Source organism: Heterocephalus glaber, unplaced genomic scaffold (assembly GCF_053883595.1).
Source record: "Heterocephalus glaber isolate CG9 unplaced genomic scaffold, H.glaber_assembly_v1.0 deba00000122, whole genome shotgun sequence".
Taxonomy (NCBI): Eukaryota; Metazoa; Chordata; class Mammalia; order Rodentia; family Bathyergidae; genus Heterocephalus; species Heterocephalus glaber.
In genome coordinates, this window is record NW_028258138.1 from 46403068 (window position 1) to 46411499 (window position 8432).

Below are 8432 nucleotides of genomic sequence, written 5' to 3' on the forward strand. Positions count from 1 at the left end.
GTTCTTTTTCCCAAAAGCCCTGCCACCATTTGTAATTGGTTGATTTCATGATAGCAGCCATTCTTTCAGGGGTGAAGGAGAATCTAAGCATTGTTTATATTTGCATCTCTCAAATAACCAGTGATGTTGAACATTTTTTCATATGTTTATTTCCTATTTCTACTTCTTTGTCTGAGAAATGTTTGTTCATGTCAGACCCTCATTTTTGGATTGAGTTTTTAAATTTCAGAGGTCTGATTATTTAAGTTCTTTATATATTATAGATAGTAGATATTTGTCTGAGGAATAGCTGGTAAAATTTTTTTCCCACATTGCGGCTTGTCTCTTCAATCTGTTGGTGGTTTCTATTGCTGTGAAGAAGCTTTGTTTTAATTAAGCAAACTTTTATTGAAGCTTAAATTGTGGAACAGAAATATTTTTTAAATGATTTAATCCAACACCAAAGAAGAGAAATTATGGCACCAAAATGTTCTCTCCTCTACCACACTAGGCTTGCTATTCAATCTACAGCTTTCATTTTTCTAGGGTTTGTTCCACACAAATCTGGGCAAGTTTAACACTAGCATTCTTAGGTATTTTAGGGGGGAAAATCAGACCCCAAGCCATAGTCACCAAAGCTACTGGGATACTGTTCAAAACCAAAATCTACCTTGAGCATTGGTCCTCACAAACAAGCAAGTCAAAACATTAGGTGCTATGCTTATTACAGAATCAAGCTGATCAAGTTGACTGAAGGCTTCTTTAATGAAACATTCAATCCGTGGTGTTAAAATTAAAATCAAAACAGTGTTCCAACCACTTGATTTCAAACCAAGTAGGTTTTGTTTAGAAACACTAAAAAAGGTGTTTTTTTAAATAAATACAGAAAGAACAAAAACACCATTGCATCAATGCAGACATTATCAAAAAAATATTATGAGTACAAAATTTAGCCAATTCTGCTAACTTCTCAGTTGCTTAAATCACAGTATTTGCAAGTATAGCTGAAAGATGCCAACTCTTGAAAGTTTCTATTTCTATTCACTTCCTACTAGATATTTTTGGAATTTTAATTATTTTATCTATCCATCCATACATTCTGGTACAGTGTTAGATCTGCAAAACCTGGACAGCCATTTATTTGATCCTGTGAATGCCATGGTGAAAAGAAAATTGTACAGTAATAGATCAAGTCAGAATACTCACATGCATCACAAAACCACGCAAATTTTTCACAAATGAAGAAGGCACCAAAATTCTGCTTTGAATTGATTTATACTATACTATGTATGAAAGTTAGTGGCAATCACTGCTAAAAGAGTGAATGATCCAACCTGACTGGACTTACTGAATGAATCAAGGATAGTCTTCATGCTAAATCTGCCTGCTTATATCTACTTGGTAACAAAAATCCATTTATACTACTACTTAGCAGGTAGACAAAGGCATGGTACTCCATGAGAATTTAATTTCATTGACTGAAAAGTGCACAATAGCAGATGGCTTTCACACAGTTCAGCCAGTACACCCTTATCTCAATCTACAAACTCTATGGATCTAGTCTTCCCTGCTTGCTAATCAACAGTGGAGATGTTTCTTTGGGGGAGACATTCAATTTTCTCCCTCATCTTCAAAAGGAGGCCAATTCTCATCCCCTTGAAAGAAAATCAACCCCAAGGGACCATACCCCACTCCTCCTGCATCCTCATCTGGGGTATAAGATTAATATATAAACCCATGGCATAACAATGTATTGCTTTTATTTGGGGGCCTGGAGGTGGGGGAAAGACATGATGGTGAGGGAAGAAATCAAGGACTACAAATGCAGGAACAATTAACACAGTAATACACAAAAATGAGTAACTGGAACCATTTTCTTAGGAGGACTTGACTCATGGAAGAAAAACTTTAATTGTTGTTGCAAAAACATTTTTATGAAGTAGAAATTGGTTTCAATAATATTACTAGAGAATATGTTCTAGAAAGTGGAGGTAACTGGATGTAAAATCCTGGCAACAATTTGATAGAACAGTCCCAGATTTTAGGCTGAGGCCAACACCCAATGAGGATGAAGACTTTGTCTGTGGGGAATCTTGGATGATACCTGCAGAAATATTACACTGTGCATGAACCAAATTGAATTATTTTCACAAGTTTTGTAAAGTTTCATGAAGTAAAATTTTTCTACATGCACTTCAATGTCACAGCAAGAGTGGCATAGAATACCTAAACACAGAAGAGAGCATTCATGAAAGATATCTAACTCCTTGATATAATAATGCATACACTTCAAAATGATTACACTATCATTACATCTAGGGCTTTGTGCAACTACAAGGTGGTGGTTGTGGAAAGCATAGCCCCTGGTATCAACATCTAGAAAGCAACCACCACCTTCTATGTGTGCTCTCTTTTTGCATTTTTTCTTCATTTTTCTTAATCAACTCTGCTGTTGCTGCTGGTTCTTAGCAAAACTGGTAAAAACAAAATTGTAATCACTGAACATAGCACTCTGGCAATCCAGACGTTTAAAACCTTCAATCTCCTGGGGTGAAGAAAGCACTGTGTGACATTTAGAACTCTGATTAACAAACAATGTGGTCACAAATTTTCCTGGCTTGAAGACTTCCACAACTTTCTTGATCAGGTCATCATAGGAGGTCTGACTTAAGTTTATTTCAAAGCTAACATAAGAAAACTCTGGTTCTGGAGTGATGTGAATAGTCCAATAAGTTCCATCCAATTTCATTCCATTCATTGAATACCCACAAGGATTGAACAGTGTGGCATCAATGACAGAACCTGATATCAGGTCATGAATTCCACTCTCACAAGTGACATCCTTTGCAGTAACTCCATCTTTCATGTAGAACTGGTCCATAACTCCTGGGTCAATCTTGCTCATCAGAATTTCCAGGGTCTGATCTGGCTGACTGATTACTCAGCTCTCTGGGAAATCCAAAGTATACAAGTACCAACAGTCAGAATTCATACATCCCATACAATATGCTGCTCCATCTGGGAAAATTGCATTAAGAAACTATTACTATTATTATTACTATTACTTCCTGGAAATTCTACACACCCACCAGCAGTGGAGCAGTGTTTCTCTTTCCCCACAGCCCTGCCAGCATTTGTTATTGGTTGATTTCATGATAGCAGCCATTCTTTCAAGAGTAAGGTGAAATCTCAGCATTGTTTTCATTTGCATCTCTCAAATGACCAGTGAGGTTGAACATTTTTTCATGTATTTATTTGCTATTTCTACTTCTTTGTCTGAGAAATGTCTGTTCATTTCAGATGCCCATTTTTGGATAGGGTCTTTAAATTTGGCAGGTCTGAACTTTTTAAGTTCTTTATAGATTCAAGATAGTAGACCTTTGTCTGAGGAAGACCAGGTGAACATTTTTTCCCACATTGTGGGCTGTCTCTTCACACTGCTGGTGGTTTCTCTTGCTGTACAGAAGTCTTTTAATAAGAAGAGATCCCACTTGTTGACTGTTTGTATTAGTTCATGGGCAACTGAGGTTTTGTTCATAAAATCTTTTCCTACACCAATGTCTTCAAGGGTTCTACCTAACCTCTGTTCCAACTGATTCAGAGTTTCTATTTTAATATTTGGATCTTTAATACATTTTGATTTTAGTTTAGTGCATGGTGAGAGATACAGGTCTAGTTTTAATCTTTGGCAAGTTGAAGCCTGATTTTTCCAGCATGATTTATTAAAGAGTCTATCTTTCCTCCAGTGAGGGTGTTTGGATCCTTTCTCGAAGATGAAATGGCTGAGTGTGTCTGGCGTTGTTTCTGCATCTTCTAATCTGTTCCACTGGTCCTCAAGTCTGTTTCCTTGCCAGTACCATGCTGTTTTTAGCACAGTAGCTTTGTAGTATAGTTGCAGGTTGGGTATTGTGATACCCCCTGCCATGTCTCTGTTACCTAGAATTGCTTTTGCTATTCTGGGTCTCTTGTTCCAAAGGAATTTTCGGATTGTTTTCTCCAGGTCTATGAAGTATGCTGCTGGAATTTCAATTGGGATTGCATTGAATCTGTATAGCAATTTTGGAAGTATGGCCATTTTCCCTATATTGATCCTTCCTACCCAGGAGCAAGGGATTTCTTTCCATTTTCTGATATCATCTTCAATCTCTCTTTTCAGAGTGCTATAGTTTTCAGAGGAGAGGCCTTCGATTTCATTAGGTTGATTCCTAGGTATTTCAGTTTTTTGGATGCTATTGTGAAAGGAAGTATTTGCCCTATTTCTCTCTCAGAGACTATTGTTCATGTAGAGGAAAGCTATTGATTTTTGTGTGTTGACCTTATATCCAGCTACTTTACTGAATTTCATTATTAATTGTAGAAGACTTTTGGTGGAGTTCTTGGGGTCTTCTATATAGAGTATCATGTCATCTGCAAATGATGACAATTTGACTTCATTTCCTACCTTTATTCTATTTATTTCTTTCTCTTGTCTAATTGCTGTGGCTAATGTTTCCAAAACTGTATTGAACAGGAGTGGTGATAATGGACATCCTTGTGTTCTTCCTGGTTTTAGGGTGAAGGATTTCAGTTTTTGACCATTTAGTCTGATATTGGCTGTTGGTTTTTCATAGATGGCTTTTATCAGATTGAGATAGAGACTGTCCATCCTGATTTTTTGTAGGGTTTTTTATCATAAATGCATGTTGGATTTTGTCAAATGCTTTTTTGGCATCTATTGAGATGATCACATGGTTTTATCCTTGGCTCTATTGATATAGTGTACTATATTGATTGATTTGCATATTTTGGACCCTCCCTGCATCCCTGGGATGAATTCCACTTGGTCAAGATGTATGATCTTCTTGATGATCTTCTGCATTCTATTTGCCATTATCTTATTAAGGATTTTTGCATCTATGTTCATCAGTGAGATTGACCTATAGTTGTCTTTTTCAGTTGGGTCTTTCTCTGCTTTGGGGATCAAGGTGATGCTTGCTTCCAGGAATGATTTTGGAAGCATTGCTTTCCTTTCAATTTCATTGAAGATTTTCAACAGTAGTGGCATTAGTAGTTCTCTAAATGTCTTGTAGAATTCAGTGGTGAAGCCATCAGGACCTGGGCTTTTCTTTGTTGGTAAGTTTTTAATTATGTTTTCAATTTCATTGATTTACATTGGGTTGTTTAGAATTTTTTGGTCTTCTTCATTCAACTTTGGTAATTCATATGTGTCTAGGAATCTGTCCATTTTCCTGTGTTTTCCATCTCTTTGGCGTATAGGTTCTCGAAGTAGGTATTGATGATCCTCTGGATTTCTCCTGGGTCTGTTGTAATTTCACCCTTTTCATTCCTAATTGCATGGATTTGGGCCTTTTCTTTCCTTTTCTTATATGGTTGGCTAAGGGTTTTTCAAATTTGTTGATTCTTTTAAAGAACCAACTCTTGGCTTCATTGATTTTTTTGTATCATTTTCTTAGTCTCCATTGCATTTATCTCTGCCCTGATCTTTATTATTTCCTCCCTTGTATGAGCTTTGAGTTTGTCCTGATCTTCTCTTTCTAGATGCTTGAGGTTCAGCATCAGGTTGTTTAATTGGGCTTGCTCTGTTTTCCTTGTATGAGTATTCACCACTGTGAATTTCCCTTGTAAGACTGCTTTCATTGTTTCCCATAGATTCCGATATGTTGTGTTGTCATTGTCATTTATTTGAAGGAGCTGTTTGATTTCTTCTTTAATTTCCTAGGTGACCTATTGGTTATTCAAAAGGGTGTTGTTCAATTTCCATGTTTTTATGAAGGTTTTGCAGTTTCTTTTGCTCTTGATCTCCAGTTTCATCGCACTATGGTCATATAATATACAGGGGATAACTTCAATTCCTTTGCACTTATCTATGTTTGTTCTATGAACAAGTATGTGATCTATTTTGCAGAATGACCCATATGCAGCTGAAAGGAATGTGTATTCTGATTTTTTGGGTGAAGCACACTCTAAACATTCGTTAAGTTCATATGTTGAAGAGTTCCATTGAGTTCTAGTATTTCATTGCTTGTTTTTTGTCTAGTTGAACTATCGGTGACAATGGGTTATTGAGGTCCCCCGTTACTATTGTATTAGTGCTTATATGGTTTTTCATGTCCATTAGTATTTGTTTTATATCGTTGGGTGCACTAGTGTTTGGTGCATAGATATTTATGATTGTCATCTCTTTCTCTTGGATTCTTCCCTGTATAAGGATATAGTTTCCTTCTTTGGGTCTGTTAATAAGTGGTGGCTTGAAATCCACTTGTCCTGCAAAGAGGATTGCTACTCCTGCTTTTATTCGGGTTCCCATTGCATGTAGGATTGTTTTTCACTCTTTAACTTTCAGTCTATGAGTTTCTTTTTGAATTGTGTGTTTCTTGTATGCAGCATATTGTTGGATCTTGTTTCTTCACCCATTCTGCCAGTCTATTTCATTTGATTGGTGAGTTGAGGCCATTAACATTGATGGTTATAACTGATATGTTTTGTTACCATTGTCATGACATTTTCTTTTTGTTTGATCCTCCCCCTTTGCTTTTAATTTCTTGTCGTGCCTGATTGGATTCATTCTGCTGGGCTTCCTGGAGTTGTGATCCTTGTTGACTTTTCCTAGGATATTGTTTAAAAATTTTTGGAGTGCAGGTTTGGTATTCATGAAGTTCTTAAGGTGCTCTTTATCATGAAAGTATCTTATCTCATATCAATTTTGAAATATAGTTTTGGGGGGTACATCATTCTGGGTTGGAGGTTGTTTTTCTTTAGGGCTTGAAACACATCAGTCCAAGATCTTCTAGCCTTGAGGTTTTGCATTGAGAATTCTGCTGTGATTCTGATGGGCATTCCTTTGTATGTGATTTGTTTTTTTCTCTAACTCCTTGTAGAATTTTGTTCTTCTGTTTGATTTCTGGAATCTTAACAATTATATGCCTATGTGTAGATTTTTTTAATCAAGGCTAGTTGTAGTTCTATATGCCTCACTTATCTGTATGTCAAATTCTTTCCCCCTGCTTGGGAAGTTTTCTGTCATCACTTCTGTGAACAGCTTTTTTTATGTCATCTGCACTCTCTCCTGTTTCTTCATTGACTCCAATCAGTCTTATGTTATTTTTCTTTGCATCACCTAGGAACTGCTGGATTGATTTATCATGGTCCCTTCCAATTTTAAAGAATTTTTTCTTTTCCTGGTCACTAATTGCAATCTTATCTTCTATATCTGAAATTCTGTCTTCACATTGGCTCATTCTGCTGTGTAAACTTTCAATGGAGTTTTTAATTTCCTGGAAATCTGTTTTCATCTGTTTTATGGATTCAATTTGTTTCCTATGTTGAGAATCCATCATGTTCCTCAGCTCCTCTATTTTTTTATCTGTGTCCTCTCTAGATTTATTATCATGTCTTGCACTCTGGGCACAATCTCTGCTGTTATGTGAGAAATTATTTCTGTTTTCATTTTTTCCATATCCTCTTTCATTGCTAGTTCAGTGAGTCCAGGTGGTTGAGTATCAGAGTGTTCCATCTTGTTTCCCTTTGGGGTTGCTGTAGGTGATCTGGAAGTCTGGTTCTGAGGCTTGTTTACCTGTCTTCTCATTTTGACGGGGGGGGGGTGTTCCTGGTATCAGCATGGCTCACCTAATCTGTGCTGGGAGCTGTGGCATGCCTACCTGGAAGCCTCCTCCTGTCTGGGAGCTGGATGCTGACCTGGAATTCTCTGGCCTGGAGCCATGGCACACCAACCTGGAGGCCTCCTCTCTGCTGTGGTAAGTGAATGGATGCTAGGGGCTCAGGTTTTATGGTGTGTGTTCCTTGTGACTGGGGACCCCTCTCTGGCATCTGCAGATGTGCCTGGCTGGTGCAGGCCATGTTTATTTAATTTTCAGGTAATTTAATATATTCTGTATTGTTCTCATTGAACCCAGTTATTTATTTGTTGTGAAATACCCCATTGCTCTTTAACTTTTTAAAAGTGAAAGATCATAGTTTTGTTTACTCCCTAATTGCTAAAAATTAATTATTGAAAGTTTAGCATACCTTAGAGCAATATCTTTGGAGATGATTTTCAAGTTACTCCCATGATTTTTAAGAAGTGGCCATGCTAAGAAGCAACTCGTTGCACTGAAAGTGTTAAAATAAAATAAAATGGAAACAAGGTCTGCAAATTATCTGAGCTGAAAAAGCCAGATAGTTCACACAACACTTAACCTTGTTTGATTCTGAAAGATGACTTATTTAGATGCCTCATATAATTATAAATGAAACTTTCAGTCACTTTCCAAAATTTGTGTGAGATTAATCACCTTCAGTGAAAGCCTTAACATTTACAGGCAGGTCTGTGCATGCCCTACCAAGGTCCTGAGTTGCACAGAACTTTCCAAATCAGCCCGCTCCAGACAGGCAGGTCTGTGCATGCCCTACCAAGGTTCTGAGTCACATGGAAGATGCAGAATCACCCCACTGCA

The 8432-nt window shown here is 37.2% G+C and overlaps 1 pseudogene; it reads right to left on the reverse strand.

The window, feature by feature from the left end:
• Positions 1-2419: 2419 nt before the first annotated feature.
• On the reverse strand, positions 2420-7836 carry LOC101699981 (S-adenosylmethionine decarboxylase proenzyme 1 pseudogene; annotated as a pseudogene).
• Positions 7837-8432: the final 596 nt, after the last annotated feature.